Below are 23,128 nucleotides of genomic sequence, written 5' to 3' on the forward strand. Positions count from 1 at the left end.
GTTAATACAGCACTTTGTCACTTTGTCAAATCAAGTGTAGGACAGATGCCTAATATCATGCACCATACAAATTGGAAGAAAATGGCACAAATAAGATTGCAAATTGCTGTAGAGTTCAACCAAAGTGTCCAGATTCAGAATTCAATCTAGGTTACAAAATACAAGCTGTGCAACTCTCTTAGCTCAAGCTAAGAAATAATAAAACTACACTCTGTAGGGCCCTTGGAGACAAAATAGTCACACAACCTTAACCAAATTCAGTTACACCCAATTGCCCAAAATAATAGATGCTATTCTTTCAATAAATTACAGTTAGTATGACAAAATCCAACTCTTAATGTGTTTGACACCAATTATGCCTTAGTCAAGAGAATGGCCCTTTCAAGACAGCCAGCTCTCTACCACTGTAAAGCAACTATAAAAATTTAGTACTACTCAATTTGCATTTCAGACACCGTTAAACACAGTCAGTCAAGAGGAAGGCCTTTTCAGGACAGACTGCTTTCTACCTTCAAGACAGACTGCTTTCTACCGTCAGGTATTGCAATCAGAACTACAGGCTTTGATGGCCTCAGATAGGGCACGTCACATCGGAAATATCCTTTCCTTTCCACCTGTAAAATCTCGCCTCTTTTTAGGTTACGCATATTTGCATCGCCTATGGCTAGACTTTCCCATCTTGTACATGGATTGAGAACTTCAAGAAAATTATCAGTTTCATTTTAATACAGCAATTCATTTTAATACGGCAATTATTACAGCTGCTAAAACTTTACAGCTGTGGAAAATAAGCTCAACAAGAGACAGATTCACCAGCTCAGATATATTTTGACGTTTTGACGGAGCCTTCAAGATGCAGCACTCCATTAAGATGTATAATGGTGCCATTCTTGTCCTTTTCAACATGTTGTATGATGGCATTGCCCCAATCCATCAGTGTTACCTCTTCGCCTTCTGAGACAGCAGCTGCATCAGCACCATCCAGCCAGATTTCTTTTGTGTAAGTAGTTGCTTTTTTCCCAGCTCCTTCATACTTTTTATGTCGGGGTGCAATTCTAACAAAAGGTTCTTCAGGCCCATTTGTTAAGCACAAAAGCACGCGACCTTCTTGAAAAACAGCAGTGTGTCTTGGACATATAGGATCAATAATTTTCTTATTCATTGTCCAAAGCTTGTACCACTCCATAAGGTTGAGATTTTTCGATGCTCCCTGAAGCAATGGCAGAAAACAAATTTATAAATGTTTAACCAATTCCAGGAGATAAGATAGAGTGAGTCAATCAGAAACTGATAACAAGAAGAGGCAAACTAGAACAATCCTATAGCAAAGGAACTCTAATATATAGCCTTACTTGAGAGAGAATAAACTGCTTCAAGGCCTCCACAGTCAAGCCTCTTCGTATTATTCCTTGCACTGTTGGGAACCGAGGATCATCCCAACCCTCTACTTTACCGTTATCTACAATCCATTGTAACTTTCGCTTGCTCAAAAGCGTGTAAACAAAATTTAAACGACTAAAATCCCATACATGGACCTTGCGCAAACCCATATCCTGTAAGACTTGATAGTACTGTTCATTGCGATCATGGTATTCACTTGAACGAAGAGCATGTGTCACACCCTCAATACTATCAACATATGGGCATGCAACTTTGTACTTGGACCCAACACGATGATGAGATGTAGGACTTATTTGCAGCCTGCATATCCATCTTCCCTCTAAGACAGCATTGCTTGCCCCTCTCAGACCCAGCAACCATTTCTTTCCACAAAGCCATATTTTGCTCCACGCTCAATTCCATCCATTCACTGACTCAATTCCATCCATTCTCTCCTTCTGCATCTGCCCTCGGGTTGTGTCATCTACATAGGACTTTCCCTCAGATATTAGTTTCTCAGCCATCTCCATTAACTGCGGAAAATAATCTGAAGTATATGTGGGTCCTTCTCCTTTGATACCGAGTGTATCCAAATCATTTAGAATATTCTCAACAAATTCATTACTCTCTTTAGCAGGGTTCGTGTCATCTGAGCAAAGTATTGGTTTAAAAGAGCAGCCTTTGCATGCCCAATATGGAGATAACCACTTGGCTCAGGAGGGAAACGTGTACACATGTTTCCCATTTCAGCATCTGGCAGATCAATGTCAAAGGAACCTTTGATCCCAGTACCATCATTCTCTTTCTTATTCACCAACCCCGGCTTGCCAATTCCTCTTCTGCCTACATATTTTTAAATTACTTCACTCAGTACTACATATTCTGACAATATTGAATTGTACCGCTGGACTAGATTCTGAAACTTCTTTGATTTACAGATACTTTCCCATCTTTGCCCAGTGCCTGAGAACAAGAGAAGCCAAAAGTTTCATGATACATCTATCGTTCTGGATTTGTCTCTGCCTTGTAGTAAAACAAAAATATGTATATAAGACAAGCCTATCTGCAATTGATGGGCAATAAATTCACATAACTTGTAAGAGAGCAAGAGATACAAACTAGTCCTGCGTGTGCAATGCCCTATGTATATGACCAACATGTGCATCAACTGATCATGAACTCACAAAAATAGATGCCTACAAATATATAAATAACCACTAATAAATAGCATACCTGCTAGACCAGACCAAACTGCTATATCAGCTACAGATAAACTATACCCAACCACAAAAGTCCGCAGTGACAGATAATTATCCACATAAGTACAAGATTTTTCAAATTCAGCTCCAGCCGAAAAGAAATTGGCGTATTCCAACCATTCATCAATCTGGGATAATATCATACATTGATAAAATCAATTTCTAGCATTGCTTAAAAAATACATAGGAAGCACTCAGACACTCATAACATTGATTTTTAACATTGTTGCAACAAATATATAGAAAGAACTTAGCCAAATGAATATGCATATATATATATATATAGCCCCAAGAGGTAAACTTAAGCTGTTAATTATATTTCTGTACATCTCAATTCCAGAAAATTCACTTCAATAACCACTGTGGAATGTAATTAGCTAATCCCTAGATAAAAGGACAATGTATAAATAAGAAATAGTGAAAATTGAATTATGAACAATCAAATCTTTCTAAAGGGAGTAATAATTTTATTGGCTTAGGTTGCAACCAAGAAGGACTAGAAGTACAGTTTTCAATGTGCAAGGATGTACAACTAGACAAGGAAATGCTAAACAAGAGGAACTAGTCAAAACGTCAAGCAGTAGTCACAAGAAATGGAGTCTGAATAAAAAAATTCATTAAATATAGAAATGGCAAAGAGAATCCCCTGAGCTGTCGCAAACGCATCACGGTTGTAAAAGTCAAGGACACTTGCAATGCAGCCAAGGTATCTTAATAATATTCCGGTTCCATGAAATTCTTCTCTGTAACAAGCACACAAGTAATCTTATGAACTCAAGTAATTCCATGTGCAACAGTAAAACCCCTCATCTCAATACTGAGCATCTCAGGCTCATTCACTTCTGTAATCCAGTCTCTTTAGAGCCCTTGGCTCATAAAAGATAAAATGGTCATAAAGTTCAATCAAATATGAGAAGATCTGAAAGAACTGTATATTTAACTAGTAAGAAACATATCCCTGCTTCATAACCTTTTTAATTTTCAAAAACACTTCAGTGAAGTCTTATACTGTCCATGAATACTTATGCTAAAATGCAGCCTCCAGCTTAAATATAAAACAAGTATGGTAACCAAGGAATCATAGTTCAGAATAGATGTTAGTAACACGGTAACAGAACTGTAAAAGAATCAGGCATATATGCAAACACAGCAAAAGATACAAAAGTATAATTCTCAAAACAGAAGAAAACATAATATAAACTATAGGAGCATACCCAGAAGGAAAGGAGAATGTTGGTGGTGACCCCGAAGGAAGCTTGGGATCAGCATTTATCGATATACCCGCAACTGCTGGTGTAGCAAAGACGGAAAGGGGTGGAGCTTCTTCTGCATATGCCAAAGCCACCTCCATTCTGTATGCACCAGATCATATACTCACTGTCATTCCCACAAGAGTTAACGAAATGAAATAAGATGTCAATATTGCAAAACAAAAGACCAAAAAATCAAGGAATATGCAGTGTTTCAAAATTCATAGGCAACAAAAATCTCAGCACCAGATATGAAGCTCAAATCTCCCTCTTTGTTCTGCAGGAAGGATATATTTTCAATAAGTTTTGCAACAGCAAAATACTTCATAAAAATGTAAGTTCCAGGGCATGGATTTGGTCAAGCATTATATTTCTTATATGGCATCATGTCATTCATCAAATATCCTTCCATTATTATATAAGTGGTTAATGCGAATAGTCAAATGGGGTTATCTCAGGTGGTTAGGTAGAATGGTTGTTATCTCCCCTACCCAGGTCCAATTCCCCATGAGTGACACAATGATGAGTAATATTGTTTTAATGGCTATGTACCTATGAATATTGTTGTATTGACCCTCACTCTCGCCCTCAGACTGAGAGAGAGGATGATTTCCCTAGATAAAAAGGTAGCTAATGCAAATAACATAAAACCCCCACAGCAGAGTGCAACCTTGCACAAGCAATGAGCAGCAAAAATCTATCCGAGAGTAATTCTGAGTGTGACATGTGCAGACAGGTAGGACAGGCTGATGCATCAGCGATCTGTTGTAGATGTGTAGGTTAAATAACAGTTGACGCAATCAAAGTTGATAATAGGTTGGAGTGCATCATGCTAGAATGGTCAGGAGCAGTTGTCCTCAACGCAACAAAGAAAACAAATTTAAAATCGACCTGTAGTATGTTCTCTACCGTGGTATTAGATTTGTTTGAAGCATGATAAGCACAGTGCAAAGATCTAATTCTCATTGGTGGTTGTGATCAACAGATAGCAGAGCATTGTTCCTCTTGAGACAAATACCACTCTTGAGTAATCATCCCCCATAACATTATTATAGGGCACCCTAAGTTCCTTATGGCAGTTTAACCATCTAAACCCTAACCTTAATACTACATTGGTCACTTATCATTAACATTTATAGTGACCATATTACATAAACATCTATTCTCATGTTATACTTTAACACTCACCAAATTCAGTAATATAGTCGTACTCGATGAAACTGCCATGGATGACCTTCACTATGCTATTTGAAGCACTTGCATTACTAAAAGTTGTTTCTTAAAACCCTAAATAATTTTTGTACTCCATCACCATCCTTGATTTACTAACGAAATATTAAAGTACAATCATTCAAAATTATTCAATAAGACCGTTTCTAAATAGGGAAAAGAAACAACCATGTACTTATGGAAGTTAGAAGATTCAAAGGTTCATAAGAAGTCAACAAAAATAACACCACAACTAGAGTCGCATATTTTTATTAATCCTTTCAATATTAACATAATTTCTTCGACAAGACATCCTTCAAAACCTTAAAAACTAAAAACAAGTAGTCAACAAAGCCAAGTAGGACTACATCAAATGAAAATCAACGAAGGTATTAAGGACTCATTAAAGCTACCAAGTGGCAAACAAGCAAGTATAGAGTCCAAATATTCAATTTGAAGAAAACTCAATCTTTGTTCAACCCGGGTCGATTTGGCCAATATATTAACTTCGTAATTTACAGTTGGGATTTTCCTACAAGATATATCCTAGCCATATCAGTGTAAGATACATATCCTTGACATATTAATGCAATATACATATCCTAGTCATATCTGAGATGTATCCTAGCCATATCCAATCCGCATTCAATTTTGTATCTGTATCGAATATGGGATATACTGTCCCCAAGACCCTGCAAAGACATATCCAATAACTTAGGATGGAATTCAATGCATGTGTCTCAATAATTTGACTACTGCAATCATGTTGCAAATGAAATTTTGCTCATCAACATAGGGATAAAGAGAGCACACATATTTATAAACATGTGCATTGTAATGTTAATGTTGAATATTATAACATGTGACCAAAGTGTAAAATGTAATATGTAAAAGGTGGGTGGTTAAACCACCATAACCACAAAAGGATGCCATAAATATGAGATGAGAAATGATATACCTTGAGTGCGAGAGATGTAACATTAATGTAGCATAACACTCTTAATGTATATTGAATGAGTATGCAATCCCCAAAAACGACAAGGTATCAAAGCAACTCGATTCAAGTGGAACTAGAACCAAAGGGCAGAGAACCAAGATGTGCACAAGAAGTTGTGCTAGGAAAGTCCCAACTTCAAAACGAATAAAGAAGACAAGCCGATATGCAAAGGCAAGATGGTTTTTCTTTAAAAAATAAGCCATAAATATATTAAACTTTTGAAGGCGGTAAAACTTTGGAATTTTAAATCCATATAATAAAAGATCTCGAAGCCTCTCAATGTCGAACAGGCAACAAAAACATGGGTGTGTTGGAATTTGGAACCACATATGAAGTCATTAGTTTTGAAGGTTTGGAGGCATAGCAAAAAAAAGTAAAAGTACAAAATTTACAGATTGACACATGCATAACATTAGTTTTCTGCTTGTGGAAGGAAAATAGAGAACATGAAAAGAACATCAGATTATAAACAGTCGAGAACAAGAACGATGCAGAGAGGGATCACCCTTGGGGCCAGCGTAGTAATGCATAAAAAATGCTCAGAGACCCAAACTGAAAGCTAAGAATAGATGATTCGATACCCAAATTGCAAACTCAACAAAAGCATACAAAAATGCTAAACAATCAAAGTTTATTATGCTCACAACTGTTAGGGCACAAACACATCCATCCACATGTTGCTTTTGGGGTTATTTCAAATCACCAAATGTTAGTACCTTGGCAGTACCTCATGGACATATAGACCTTGGTTAGAGTACTAGCATGAGGTTGTTATCCTAATGTGAGGAGCTTGTCGCCTAATTAGATGTGAACCTTGTTGTCACCTAAAGTGTACACCTAAGGCGCAACGTTCAGGGCAGGGACTGTCACTCTGAACCCTGCCCTCTTCATTCTAGCTATCTCCTAGGCAAGCTAAGGGGGACAGTCCCTATAGGTGGAAAGCGAAAGGGAAACTTTATTGAAAATCAACAAGTTCTAGGAGATGCACCTACTCATCAATGTAACTTGATTAAAATTAGGTGCCAAACCTGGTTACTGAGCAATGTGAGATATATATGATTAGATTATTTATAAGACACTTGAATTATGAAAGAAATAATAGACCGGTGCCTTAACGCTTAAATTGCAAATTAGAAACAGCTACAAGTGAAATGTAAAGTTAGCACCAAAAGACAATGAGCAGTGAATTATTAGCGAACAATGACACTATCAACAAGCACACCAGTGCAAATATAAATCACTCACAATCCCAATTGTCAATGATCAAAATGCAAGATCTAATGGGAAATGCAAATCTTAGCTAGTCAACTAATTTAACAAGCTACCTTTTAAGGGAAACAAGTCCAGCCTCAAAGTGCCAATGGTAATCCTAGTTGAATCAACAGGGATCTTTACATGCAAGATGCTTTTTTATGAGCAGTAAAGAGAGCAATCTTTGGACTAGCAACAAAATTCAATTATGTATTTTAAATGAAACCAAGTTTGCCTCTGAATGAAATAGTGCCAAGGCCTAGATGCCAATGACGCTCTTTGGTTTTCTTAGACAGATAGGAACAGCACTTAAACGAGATAGCTTACATGGAGCAGAAACACTTTTAAATTAGTAACAAATTTTGAATGAGTGTTTTAAAGGAGACCAAGTATTATTATAAGTAAAGAACTAATTTTCAATGGTCTGCTGTCAAGATTTTAATACCACAGATTACAAGGTCTTTTCTTAGAGATAGTTAAATGAGTTTTAATTTGTTTAAGAACTCAGTCCACGCAATTTCAAAGAAATGCTTCAAAATTTTCTTATGATTATTGTGTAGTATGCTTAGTGTTTTAAGGTTTAGTTTTTTAGGATTAAGATCTGCAAATGAAGCCTTCAGTTCAGACTTACTTGACCGAGTGCCTTTGATGGTTGGTGTGCCAATGCAAGCACCAGATCCAGTTGTTTTCAGGCCACCAATGAGTTCTGGAAAAATCCTTTAAAGAACCAAATATGTTGCCTTTACACAGACCCAAATTGTCAGTCTTAAAAAGAGGTCTGATCACTATAGGTTGAAATTTTCCGGCAAAACAAAAGATTAATCCTTTAAAGGACTCCTCATTGAGTTCGAGTTTCCCAACAGAATAAAGAATTACTTTTATCACCAGAATTAGAATGAGAGGAACTCTTTTGACAGAAGAAAGAGTTCTTCGAACTCAAGAAGCTTTATGAATATGCATTCAATTTATCATTTGCAGCCAAACCTAAAGGGGACTCCTAGGCCTTGCAAATGACCAGATCTGGAAGAGTTTAGCTACAAGCCTTACCAAATGGTAAAAAAATATTGAGAATGAGTCTGCAAGAAACCAGGGGTAACCTAAATATTAGAAGTGCCAAATACAATCCCCAAAAAACAAATGCTCTAAGAACCCTGCAGCAAATTATATGTAGTGAAGATTTTAGAGGCCAAAGGGCCTGCGGTTTCCTTGAAGCAAATGGTCAAAAAGCCTGCAACCAAAAACAATTCAAATAGTAAACCCCTTAAATATTATGAGATGAGGTCTTTCCAAAAAGCCGAAGTTTAACGTTAAAACAAATTATATATCAACGTATAAGCCCTCTGAGTGCCTGCGGCTTCCTTGACAAGCCTTAACAGGCTACGGTTATGGTAATTGAGGCCCAATAGGTTTTCAGTTAAGCTTAGAAGGGCTATAGAAACAAGCGGTTTAGCCAATCAAAATTGCAAATCAAACTTTAAGCTCCAAAATCTCTATGTACCCTGCCAAACTGAAACTCCAATCAGATTTGAAAATGAGAAAAAAATCACAAATGAAATTAAAGATTGGAACTCCTGCAAAATCGAATCCTGAAGTGGAAAAAGTGGGTATCAAACCCTTGCGGCTGAGGCAAATAGGCTTCAAGTAGAGAACTCGTCCCCATAAAAATAGAATATACCCGGCCCCTGAAGATGGTGAACACTCAGTCTCCAATTGATAACAGACTTTACCTTCTTTAGGAACTTTGCGTCACAAACTCAACAACTATCAATACACTTCACATCTACACATCCATACACAATTGCACTGACAACCATAACATTCTAGCACGCTGCCAGAATATACATCTCTCAACCAACTATACATTTAGCAATTCATTGTTATGGCAACCCCTAAAACAACAACAATTAAATACTTTGGCCAACAATCACCGAACTGGACATCTGCAACAACATACTGTTAGCCATCAATCCCCTGTCCATACTCTGCCTCTACATCATTTTAGGACTGTTATCACTTTTTAGGATCAGTGCTTTGTCTATCAACTACAAGTGTTCTTTGTGAGCTCCAATCATATTGTATACATGGCACTCGAGTACCAATTGACAACGCTCAACAAATAGATTGCACACTCTCAGCGTGCAAATCAATCCTCGTCGTCGCGTACTTTGCAGACTCGACTCAACAATAGACTCAGCCACTTAATTCAGACTTTACTCCAACAAATTCAGCTTCGTAAGCCACGCATAGGCATCAACAATCAGTACCATTCATACAAAAGCAACTACAGTTTGCTCAATCCATCTCACAAGCTTCAACCTACGGATCTGCAACAGCGCACTGGCATTGACCATTGTACAACTCTTGGTCTTCAACTCACCAAACCAACTTCTACTCTGTAGCTCGACTCAAATTCAACTAACGATATACTAAATTTTCAAACTCGGCCTCAGCAACTCAACTTTCAAGTGAGTCCCTATCACTGCTAGGCTCCGTAGAAGTTCCCCTTCCGTCCATGTGATAAGAAATGCAGCTCTCTATCGTGGTGACAAGATTATGACTCCACCCAAAATATCAATAAAGAACTCAGACGTTGCATGATAAAATTTGGACAGGTCCTTGGTCCTGGTGATTGTGAATCCCACCCAGGGTAACAATTTGAGTGCACGATTATAAACTCCACCTGATATAACAATTTCTATTCTTACATTGGGATATGCTACATCGTTATAGTATACTTGAAGTGTCTCAGGCAAACAGCCACCAAGACATTCACTGTAAATTCATCCCCCAGCTATCATGCAATTGACTCAACTCAACAATTAGTAATGTGACTCCTTTGTTCTGCTCCTGCACTCAACAATTTGCTTTGGTCGTTCTACTGAAATAAATGGCCACTTGAGTGTGCACGAATCCAACAATTGCAGCTCGCAAAATACATAGACTCGGCCCCTTCGTAGATCTCATCCTTAACCCAGCTCGATCTTCAGCATCTTTCTAATAATTTATTCCCTTTGCACATGCTGGCACCCTCTCTCTATAATCTTTGCTCGTATTGGCCTGCACGTTGATGACAAAATCATATAGCAATTCACACCAGAGTATATTTGGCCTCAGTCTTATAGACTTTCAATAGTTTCACACCATGGGTGGATACATTTGGCCTCTTTAGACACTAAGCCTCGATTTCCCAAGAATTTGTGAATTCAACCTGCTTCAAAGACAGATTTTGGCCCTTAAGTAAGAAAAGACTCAGCCTCAATGAGAAATGCAATTTTAGCCCTCATAAATAGATAATTTTGCTCTTCCATGGGGTGGATCTCAACTTCTAAATAACTTGAACCTTGAGGAAGATGGTGACTCCAAAAATAGTTTAGCTTTCTTGAATAATTTCCTGCGTCACTACTCAGCTACCACAAGTAAATCCAACCTATAAAGAAAATTTGATTCATCTCCTTCAACACTGGAAAATCTTCACAATATTAAGCCAACTAGGGAGGCTATAGGGAACAACCAAAATTGATGAGGTTCTAGCTAGGGTGATTATGGAGGATCACTGAATGTTAGTTTCTCCTGAAACCCTCGCTTGAGCTTCAAAATTAATCCATGATCTCAACTCGAAATTAATCTGCAATAAACGCTCAATCTGGCAGGAAAACCAGCTCTGATACCCCTGTAATATCCCGCCTGGATATCTTCATTAGATTACAGGGAATTTCCTTTATAAAATTTATGTCATTAGTTTTTAATCAAAAATCCACAAAGATTACACCAATATGCACCAACAAATAAAACCTGGAAACCAATAATGATAAAATATTCGACAAAAAACGAAACATATGCAGCAAATCCCAGCTTTTATTATATTAATATAAAATCAATATTACATGGCCATATGAATAACTGGAGAATAGTTGAGATAAAACCTCAACTGCTGCAAACTGGATCCGGCCTCAAAACATATCTGCTACCACATTGGATCTGTGTTAATTTTAGGTATGTTCACAGTTAGCTCAATATTTAGCAATCACATCAGCATTAAAGTAAATTGCAGATAGAACATAAACATAGATCGCAGAAGACAAGCCAAGACAAGAAGACACAAGATGTGGCGCTAGCCAGGGATAAACACCAACGTGGGGAAACCCTTGATCAATTCTTCTTATATGTTCTTCAATAGTTCAGCAGAGAGAGAGATAGAACATTTACAACAGAAGTCAACACTTTGACTTATCTAAATAAGAGCATAGATCATCTCTAAGAAGATGATACATGAGGTAGCTGAACTCAGTTGAGACATGCTACTTCAACTGATTCTCCAAGGTGACTCCATCGCCTTGCTGCACCTATCGTTGTGCTGCTCCTCATCATCATGCTGCACCTCACCATGCTGCACCATGCTACACCCATCATCACTATGCTGCATCTCATCATGCTTCACCAATCATGACTGTACCATGTACTTGTTGCACCAAGTATCATTGCTGTCCCAAGTACTATTGCTGCACCTTTCTGCACCATGTACTTACTGTCCCATGTGGCATTTCTGCACCATGCTGTCACACTACTAGCAATGTTGTCCCGTTGTTAGTGACATTGCAATTCCATGTTTGCCATATTGATGTCCCAATTGTATTGTTGTTGTTCCAGTTGTATTGATGTAGCATGCCATCATGCTATCATGCTGCCCATGCATCTTGTTGCACTATCATGCAATTAAAACTTTATGGGTCACCTTGCTGTCACATTCCTAGCACAATTGTCCCACTGTCAGTAACTGCTGCTCCTATGATTGTTGGCAGCACTGTGCTTGTTGCTGACCCATTGTAACCTACAACAACCCAACATACTTACAGCAACCCAACATTGCTGTTATCCGTACAGCAACCCAACATACTTACCTTGCCTCGGCCCTCTAGCAAAGCTTCACGGCCCTCCTTCCAATAATTCGGCCACCTGAAATGACCTTAAGACAGCCCTTCAAATGCTGCCTTAGCTGCGGCCTAGTCACGACAGGAGGGTCCCTTTACTCAGCTGTCAATGTCCTTCTTGGCAAGTTGATCTAAGGCTGCAAAGACACCTTACTCCTGCCCTCCAACAAACCTTCAAGAACTCCTTCAAATATTTCCTAAAACTAGGACTGTCTATCCACTAGCAAAAGCATTAAAACAATAGAACAGCCATACCTTGCTTATCAACAATCTGTTGTCCTCCTTGTCCTTTAATTATGTACCTTCCTCTATAATCTCGGCCCTCTGGTTAGGGCTAACTCTAACCACTTTTACAGCCCTAAAACTTGGCTATCTAAGCTTCCAGGACTGCAGATTTTCTTCCCAAACAAATCCTCCCTACTTGTTGTCCATTACACCACTTACAACCCTCCTGTTTAGGCTTTCGGTCCCTCAAACAACCAGCGTTCTTGGCAAGCTGATCTAGGGCTTCGTAGGCCTGCGTCTAGGGCATCATAGGCTTGCGTCTAGGGCATCATAGCCCAGCGTATAAGGCAATGTATATCTTGTTGAGGTTTCCTCCATAGTTGCATTAGAATGACTACGTTAGAGGTAAGGGCTCCTCTAGGTTAGCGTATCTACCATAGCTGTGATTTGACTTCCATTAGGGCAGCGTAGAGGTCCCTTCCATGCTATGATCTAGTCTCCATTAGGGCAGCGTAGAGCCTTTTCCTTTTGACTGCTACTAGGGCTTCATCCTCCTAGATTTCTCTTCCACTAAAACCCAAAACAAGTGGAGAGAAATCAAGAGTGAAGTGTGTGTAAAATGACTCTCAAGTCATCTCCTTTTATACTAAAACGTTGAGCACATGTGGGTGTTATTTAGTTGTTGGCCAACCTTGATGAATTGTCTTATAACACAAATAAATTCATAACTCCATGAATACTTATCGGAATCAGATGATCTTTAGATCAATCCTACACCTCTCGATGAGAGGGATCCAAGAAAAATATCAGCTTCCATAAATAAGATGTGGCCCACATGGAGTTTGGCCCTAGTTGCCAATTTTAAACTGCCTCTCAACTAGGGAGAACTCCATCCGCTGATCCATCTGCCAGGTTGTACTATCTCTGCCATCAGTGCCATGCACTGCTCTACTATGCTAAACCATAAAGAAGAAGAATTGATCGAGAATGTCTCATACCATTCTCTACTGACCCGAAGTCAGTTCCATATGAAGAGAGTGTGTCATACCACTCTTATTGATCCCAAATCAGTTCCAAGAGAGTGAGTCATATCACTCTTACTAACCCGAAGTCAATTTCATTGATCCCAGATCAATATCACAAGAGAGTGTCTCAAACCACTCATACTAATCCCAGATCAATGGAGGTCATCCTAGTATAGGGAGTACAGTAGATACAACGATGTGTCCATCAATAGTACTACTATGGTCCCTAACCCGGTTTCCCTGCTCATTGGCCAAATGAGAGGTACTTCCCATGAGTCCCAGACTGCATGGGTAGGATGCCTCAATAGGAGAACCACTCATCCTATCCCTAAGTCGCCACGGGGTATCGCAGGGGAAGGCTGAACCATTCACCCTATACACAGTGCACCATTAGGGGAGGGTGAGTCGCCCCATGGTCGCTTGTTGCTCCAAGAAGTACCCCAAGCCCCCCCCAGAGCTCCCAGAGCTCAATGCATGCAACATGCAGGACCCTCATAAGAGGGTCTCTCAACGGCTCCAAGTCGTTCGAGAAAGTCACAAATTTGACCTTTCCCCGGGGCTTCGACAGAATGTTTGTGACCTGTACATCAGTCTCAATGCAATGGAGCCTCCTTGCTCATCGATGTACCATATCCCAGATAAGGTAGCATTTGATGTCTATATGCTGGAGCAATCATAGAATACGGGATTCCTCAACAATCGAATCCCCCCTGGTTGACACAGAAGATCACAGTGGTATCCATCATGTGTACAAATAGCTCATTGAAGAGCTTTCGCAACCAAGCAGCTTCACACGAGGTCATACTCGTAGCTATGTATTCGGTCTCAGCGGTGCTCAAAGAAATCATCTTGGGCTTCATACTCATCCAGGATATCGAGCAGAACCCAAAGAGAATCAACACTCAAAAGTGCTCTTGCGATCCTCCACACTGCCTGCTCTGCCAGCATTCGAATAGTCATGCAGCTTCACATTTCCGGTAGTGTATCTCAATCCATGAGAGATTGTGCCCTGAAGATATCTCAGAAGATTCTTGGCACCAATCCAGTGAGGCTCAACCAAATATGAGCCCAACATGCTAACTGTAAAACATATATCCGGACGAAAGTTCACCAAGAACATCAAAGCGAATGAGTTTATGAAACTCAGAGGCATTTCCCAAATCTCGTCCGGCATCATTACCACATAACTTCTGAAAGTTAAGCTCCATCGAGGTAGTCACGGGCTTGAGGTTCACCATTCCAAATCCGGAATCCAACTCCCTCTTATTTCTGCAAATGAGAGGGTCTGCACCTGTCAGAAAGAGGTCATCCTCATAAGGTGCCAGTATGAGAGGTCTATCATCCACAACCTTCAAGCAATGGTTTGGATCAGCTTCACTCCTAGTAAATCTCAGCTTCATCAAACAGCTATCAATCCTCTCAAACTAAGCCCGGGGTGTTTTGCCTCAAGCCATAGAGGGCTTTCTTCCACTTGCATACATGAGATTCTCGATCATGAATCTCAAACCCCTCAGGTTTTTCCAAACCTGTGGACCTTCTACATGAGGGGAATGGTCCCCTTGTAGGATTTTCCTTCGGTACATCTCTAACATGTACCTTCATGCTCTTCTTGAATTCAGGCATCCCTAACACTATCTGACTCACATCAGGTAGGGCCCCAGAATAAGCAGACCTACGGTGCTACAGATGAGGTGTGTCAACTGACATGGTCCCCAATGGACGATCCTGAAACTTGATACAAATTGCCAACCCTGAACCCATGAGTAAAAGCATCTTTGAAAAATTTATTTTTAAACATGTACCTTTCCATCGATGAATGCCACCTTGAAACCTTTGACTTCCATTACCGAAATGGACACTAGGTTCTTCTTTCAGGTACATAAAAAGATTCTTGTAAATGAATCAAGTTACCCTTATCTAATTGAAGGGTAACATTCCCTACACCCTTTTTGGGATAGGTGGCATCGACTCCAAGTATAATCCCACAATTGTTTCCATCTCTACCAAATTAGAGAGAGCACCCTTCTATCCGATGAAGTGCCTTGAAGCACTACAAAAAATAAGCCAGATTCCCAAAGAGTCTAAAGGAGAGGGCCAATACAAGGTAACACTTCTTTATCTTATCAAAAACAACATTTGATTCTTCATACCCTGGGTTCCTTGCTTTCTTGAAGAGTCAATCGTTTCCGTGATGACCTACATTACCTATCCTTCCTCTGATCATTGAAGATGTCCCTGGAATGATTGTTATCATCATCAAGTGATGTGCCCCTACCATTCAGACACTCCTTTGCATAATGGCTGAACTTATTACAAACAAGGCATTTGCCTTTCCTTCCACCCTTAGATCCGAACTTCCCATTGAAGTGATCTTTAGGTGGGCCATCAGAAGCTTCCACTGCACCATTTTGATAATATTCTCTGCTTCGATTTCATCCTTGGTGAATTTTAAGAGGGATGAGGAATCCATTGATCCTTTTGTCCTTTTTGAACTGTCTTCGGTGATTGCTCTTTCACTCTTGCTTGGGCTTTGTCTTCACCTCACCTCTGATACCATGTTAATTTTAGGTATGTTCTACGCTTAGAGCAATTTATTTCAATTTTCACAGTTAGCTCAATATTTAGCAATCACATCAGCATTAAAGTAAATTGCAGATAGAACATAAACATAGATCGCGGAAGACAAGCCAAGACAAGAGGACACAAGATGTGGCACTAGCCATGGATAAACCCTAATGTGGGGAAACCCTTGATCAATTCTTCTTATATGTTCTTCAATAGTTCAGCAGAGAGAGAGAGTACATTTACAACATAAGTCAACACTTTGACTTATCTAAATAAGAGCATAGATCATCTCTAAGAAGATGATACATGAGGTAGTTGAACTCAGTTGAAGACATGCTGCTTCAACTGATTCCCCAAGGTGACTCCATCGCTTTGTTGCACCTATCATTGTGCTGCTCCTCATCATCATGTTGCACCTCACCATGCTGCACCATGCAGCACCCATCATCACTATGCTGCATCTCATCATGGTTCACCAATCATGACTGTACCATGTACTTGTTGCACCAAGTATCGTTGTTGTCCCAAGTACTATTGTTGCACCTCGTTGCACCATGTACTTGTTGTCCCATGTGCCATTGTTGCACCTTGTTGTCACACTACTAGCATTGTTGTCCCATTGTTAGTGACATTGCCATTCCATGTTCGCCATACTGCTGTCCCAATTGTATTGTTGTTGTTCCAGTTGTATTGTTGTAGCATGCCATCATGCTATCATGTTGCCCATGCATCTTGTTGCACTATCATGCATTCAAACTTCATGGGTCACCTTGCTGTCACATTCCTAGCACAGTTTTCCCACTGTCAGTAACTGCTGCTCCTATGATTGTTGGCACCACCGTGCTTGTTGCTGACCCATTATAACCTCATACTTACAGCGACCCAACATTGTTGTTGTCCCTACAACAACCCAACATACTCACCTTTCCTCAACCCTCTAGCAAAGCTTCATGGCCCTCCTTCCAATAATTCGGTCACCTGAAATGACCTTAAGACAGCCCTTCAAATGTTTGCCTTAGTCGTGGCCTAGTCACGACATGAGGGTCCCTTTACTCAGTTGTCAACATCCTTCTTGGCAAGCTAATCTAAGGCTGCAAAGACACCTTACTGCCTCCCTCCAATAGACCTTCAAGAAGTCCTTCAAATCTATCCTAAAAGTAGAACTGTCTATCCACTAGCAAAAGCTCAAAACAATAGAACAGCCATACCTTTCTTATCAACAATCTGCTATCCTCCTTGTCCTTGAATTCTGTACCTTCCTCTGTAATCTCAGTCCTCTGGTTAGGGCTGACTCTAACCACTTTTACAGCCCTAAAACTTGGTCGTCAAGCTTCCAGGACTGCAGATTTTCTTCCCAAACAAATCCTCCCTACTTCTTGTCCATTACACCACTTACAACCCTCATGTTTAGGCTTTCGGTCCCTCAAACAACCAGCATTCATGGCAAGCTGATCTAGGGTTTCGTAGGCCTGCGCCTAGGGCATCATAGGCCTGCGTCTAGGGCATCATAGCCCAGCGTATAAGGCAACATATATCTTGTTGAGGTTTCCTCCATAGCTGCGTTAGAATGACTGTGTTAGAGGTAAGGGCTCCTCTAGGTTAGCGTATCTACCATAGCTATGATTTGACTTCCATTAGGGCAGCGTAGAGGTCCCTTCCATGGTTGTGATCTAATCTCCATTAGGGCAGCGTAGAGCCTTTTCCTTTTGACTGCTACTAGGGCTTCATCCTCCTAGATTTCTCTTCCACTAAAACCCAAAACAAGTGGAGAGAAATCAAGAGTGAAGTGTGTGTAAAATGACTCTCAAGTCATCTCCTTTTATACTAAAACGTTGAGCACATGTGGGTGTTATTTAGTTGTTGGCCGACCTTGACGAATTGTCTTATAACACAAATAAATTCATAACTCCATGAATACTTATCGGAATTGGATGATCTTTAGATCAATCCTACGCCTCTCGATGAGAGGGATCCAAGAAAAATATCGGTTGCCATAAATAAGATGACCCACGTGGAGTTTGGCCCTAGTTGCCAATTTTAACAATCTGGGTTGCCAAACTGGAACTGCATTGATGCCCAACTTGAGAATTTGAATGATCCTTACTCAAATCTTCAGATTTGAAGCTCCGTGAGATTTATGGGTGAAATCTCCTCAAGGTGGGATGGGTTTTCATCCAACTCACAACAAGAAACTCAAGGGTTTTCATCATGGGGCTTTTTGAAAGTTGAGAACCTTGTTCCCAAACCTCTCCAATAAGAAAATTACTCAACTCCAAGATGTCCCAAATGATTTGAATTTTGCTTCCCCTCCTTTTATATACCAAATGGATCCCTCTCCATCCGTCTAGAAATATTTTATTTTATTATTTTACCTCCATTCTAGAAGATTCTCCCCCTTTATTTTATGTAAGTGACTTTTATTTGATTTTATTCAAGTCACTTTTACTCTTCTAGCATTTTTAAGCATTTTCCCCTTTTTTATTTAATTAGTGACTAATTAAAGTCACTTTCAATCTAGGAAAATGGTAAATCTATGTCTACAAGCATATTTAATTAAGATATGCTCAATAATAACCCTGTTTTACGGAAATTGTCCAAATGCAGCAGAACCAAGAATAAATTGTGTGGAATCAACCCTGATGATCAATTATGCCAAGCAAAAATTTTCGAACCCCATAAGACTCCTCCAAAATCCTTCGGCCCCACTGATAACGAAATCTCGCTCCCATGACCAACTTGTCCCCAACCCTAGAAACCCATCCTAGCCGCATCATAAGGGAAACTAAAAAAGGGGACATTACAGAGTGACAGTTACTTCATGGAGCATCAATGAGATATACTTAGAATGGATGGTTGCCTGGGGGTATTCAAGGGAATTCTACCATCAATCTGAGGATGTGACAACCTAATGGAGCAATAAGGATACTTGTTTAGGTGAAATTCTACTTTTTATGTGAGGATACATGAGGGTGATGGCAACTTGACGGTTGGTTCCAAACATGTTTGAGGAGGAGAGAGGCAACAAATAATTTGTTTGTCACAGTTCTTCTTTTATGTAAAAGTGTGAGTTCATGTTTAAGGGGATGATTATGTGTTAGGAGTCTCGAGTTCATGTTTAAGGGGTTTATTATGTGTTAAAAGTGTATGTATGGTGGCATGACGAGAGGGTTCTTGGAATAATGAGAACACATAAATATATGCATAGGCATGTTGCAACATGCAAAATATTACATTATGTGACTAAACTATAAAACGTGAAGGTTAAAACTTAGGTGGTTAAACCACCATACCCTCCTAGGGATGCTATAAAAATGAGAGATGTCAAACGCATACATTGAGTGCGAGAGATTTGAGGCATCAACACTAATGCAGCAACATTAATATAATACAATCTTTGTATTCTCTCCACTTCAGTTGCTTATTGAATGTGAATGCAAAACCTTAAAATAACAAATGACCGCATCGTATTACCCTAGGGTTCCAATAGCTAACCATGGATATCTTTATGGCACTTCAATTATAACTTATCATAGTCTAATCTATGTTCTTGATAAAATGTATATGGCATTGTTACTAGTATTACTAGTATCATAATTAAAAAAAATTATGTGGTTCATAGACCCCGGAGATTGGTGACTACTACATCCACAAAATATTTGTACCAAGCAAATCCACCTAAAAGGATCACTTCCTATCAACTGAACCACGAAGCCTAACCCCGAGAGTGTCGAGAGAGTTGAACCCATGACCTCTCAATAGCAAAGATGCATTAACGATGGGGACTCGACCAACTGAGCTAACCCTCGGGGCTACTAATATCATAATAATATTTTCAAGTGCTCTTGCTTTCAAATGATGGGCTGCAAAGCTATTATAGCAAAATCAAGGGGGAAATTTTTTGTTGTGGTGAAGTATAGAATCCAAAATATTTGAGCCATCACTGATGTGAATCATTTTGTTTTGGTTTGTTGTATGTATCAGTTTTGGGTTGAAGTGTATCATTTCTTTGTGGAAACAATGAGAAAAAAAGGTTCAGATGCATCTCAACTACAGTGGCTAGAATTCCAGATAAAAACAACCTTCCTGAGTTTTTCGCTGATAAGGATAAACAGGCAGATTGTAAACTGGAAACAAGATATTACAGCATTGATCTTGAAGTGACGTGGAGCTAGGTGAACATTTTATAGATGCAATTAGTCAGGCTAAGAGAGCAACTGATAGAGAGAACTATTTTTCCTCACCTGAACAAAATGAAAATCCTCAAATTTGTTGAGAACGAGTCACATTTTTTTGGTGTTAGAAAAAGGTCTTCTGGCAGGTTTGAAGCAAGTCTTTATGACAGGAATAAGCAGAAGAAGGTGTATGTTGGATGTATAACAGTATGATTGAGGCTTCTTGTGCAAGAGACAAAAAAGGTAATAGATTTGGGTGCTGCTTCAGTTCTTAACTTTCCAGAACTCCAAGAGAAAGCCAATTTACAACGTGAAATTGACCTGCTCAACTCTACCTCACTCAAAAACTTATTTAAGGTACAATCTGCAATGCAACAACTCTCTGTTAAATCAGAGAAACATGCTAATGTTGCCCCACAAAAACAGATAAAGAGGAAACCAAGAAATTTCCAGGAGTTTCCTACAGCAAAAGGAAGTAAAGTAACAGGCCATTCTGCTGGAAACAATGGTAAGTCTAATGTCTTGTATGATGCAAAGTTCACAAATTTTGAGAAGCCAGGTTATGTTGTATTACAGACCAAGCCAGAGGTGAAAGATGCTAATACTGGGTCACCTCATTCTCCTACACAGTTATTTGGAGATCTAAAAGAAGGGTTAGGGGAGGTTGAATATTTATACAAGGGAAGGAAAAAGAAGAAATTTGTTTCAGAATATGTTGAGCTATCTCATAATGAAATAAGTAACAACCATCAGGGGCACAAATTGTTTGAGTTTGGAGATCGCAATACAGATATGTCGAACAGGAGCCTTGACACACATTTATTTAGGATAGAGATATTTTTCTGAATTGGGAAGCACGTTTCCAGATAATAACAGGCACAGCACGAGTTTTTGCATAACGAGGTTTTGCATATTTGCATCAACATTCTCGTGTCCTTATTATACATAGATATCAGATCTGGTAACATATTTCTGGATGAAAATCTCTGATCTAACATAGCATATTTCGGACTGGTGAAATTTTTCCAGAAGACCAAGCCATCTTCCAACTAGGGTTAAAGGAACAGTTGGGTATATGGCTCCAGAATACACTGTGCATGGGCTCTTGACGCAAAAGGGTTGGCAAACTTGAAGGAGCTGCAAATTTCTCAAAGTCGCGTTGCTTTAACGTATCTCAACATAAAGTCATGCTGTATAACTGATCCTGGATGCCAAAAGCTTGAAGGACTTCAGAATTTAAAGATTTTGAAAATGGCCTATAAAAATATTACACATGCTGGCCTAGTGCATCTTAAAGGTTTGACATACTTGGAGAACTTAAATTTGGATTTCTGTAGAGTTGGAGACAAGGAAATGGAATGTTTGAGAGGGCTTACCTCTCTGAAGAACTTGGATTTGTCAAATTCTGAAGTTGGCAGCAATGGACTCCAGCGTTTGGCAAGCTTACAAAATTTGGAAAGTTTGAACCTGTCATTCACCCAAAAAACTTATATTAGCTTGCAAAGGCTATCTGGATTGACAGCGCTTAAATCTCTGAATCTGGATGCACAACAAGTTACAAACAGTCGATAGTCTACTCTTACAAGTCTTCATTGGCTTGACACATCTAGATCTTTTGGAGCCCGTATTACAGATTATGGCACAAGCTTTGAAAGATACTTCAAGAAGCTCCAATCATCGGAGCTATGTGGTGGAAGTATTACACATGCAGGAGTCAAGATCTCTCTCTACCACCACTTGTTATAATTACACAGCTCAACGGAAGTAAAGAAGCCCTGAACCCTACCTGGGTTCTCATTCTCCTCTCCAGTAATCATTCACATTCACATTTGAGTACCACATGTCAACATCCTAATATCAATTAACTGCCTAAGGTTTGATTGTTAATGGGACCACGACACTGTGTATCTATTTGGTGATTCCGTGTGCCCAGCTTCATAGTAAGTGGGCCAAGTGCACCTAGCCAACATCGCAAATGTGAAGGTATACGCATATCAAGTGTTATGTCGAAGTTAATATCTTTTATTTTGCTCAGACTTACTATAACAGATTTTATATGAGTTAGTTAAATACAGTTTTAGTTATTAAGTAATTAGAAATTAGTTACAAACTTATAATTGAAACAGTTACCCCAAAAAATGTATAAAAATAATGAAGAACCAGGGAGAATGGTATGGAAGTTTTGGCTGGTTAGCACTATTTTTGCATCAGGAAATCTATGAAGCCTATAAGACATTTTTATTAACCAAAAAGATTTCAGTTCTTGATATATTTATAGTCTGTTTCCTTCTTCTGTTGTTATGTTTTCTTTGCATCACTCTATACATTCTTAACAGTACTCTGAATGATTTTTGTGCCCAGAAATACGTAAAGTCGTCTATGGACAGAGTTTAATTTGTGTAAGTAGACAGACCTACACAAATACAGTTCTAAACATAAGCATACAGCATGGCCAGAATCTATTGCAACCCTTAGAATAAGACAAGGGCAGACCTAAGTGAGCATTCTTATGAGGGTCGAGAACTATAAGACAAAGCCTATGCCTTCGCTTTAACAACTCCAAGTCAATTAAAAAAATGTAACAGAATAATTTTTGAAATGCTTACCTCAGGCCGAGTTTAAGCTCCCAAGATGATCTGTCCTAAACAAAATCCAACTATCCTCGAGAGGTCCCAACCTTTGCCTCAGAAAGGTCGAGTAATTTTAGAAAGAAAGATTATTTGAGATGTTATGTTATTGGAAGGCATTTGGTCTCCTTTTATAGTTTTTTATTAGACTTATTAAGGGCTTCTCAATATAAACATTACAAAGCCTATGCCTTCGCTTTAACAACTCCAAGTCAATTAAAAAAAGATAACAGAATAATT

General features: G+C 39.2%; 1 pseudogene across 1 annotated transcript; it reads right to left on the reverse strand.

The window, feature by feature from the left end:
* Positions 1-312: 312 nt before the first annotated feature.
* On the reverse strand, positions 313-22,004 carry LOC149204009 (glutamate--tRNA ligase, cytoplasmic-like; annotated as a pseudogene). Its single transcript, XR_016252345.1, has 8 exons — positions 21,845-22,004; positions 21,638-21,728; positions 3,854-3,991; positions 3,274-3,382; positions 2,614-2,767; positions 1,353-2,343; positions 762-1,210; positions 313-721 (listed from the first exon to the last, which is right to left on the reverse strand). The product of XR_016252345.1 is annotated as a glutamate--tRNA ligase, cytoplasmic-like (transcript).
* Between the last annotated feature and the right edge of the window lie 1,124 nt (positions 22,005-23,128).

Source organism: Pinus tabuliformis, chromosome 1_2 (assembly GCF_031772625.1).
Source record: "Pinus tabuliformis cultivar Carrire ecotype Pingquan chromosome 1_2, CPIR1, whole genome shotgun sequence".
In the NCBI taxonomy this organism is placed as follows: domain Eukaryota; kingdom Viridiplantae; phylum Streptophyta; class Pinopsida; order Pinales; family Pinaceae; genus Pinus; species Pinus tabuliformis.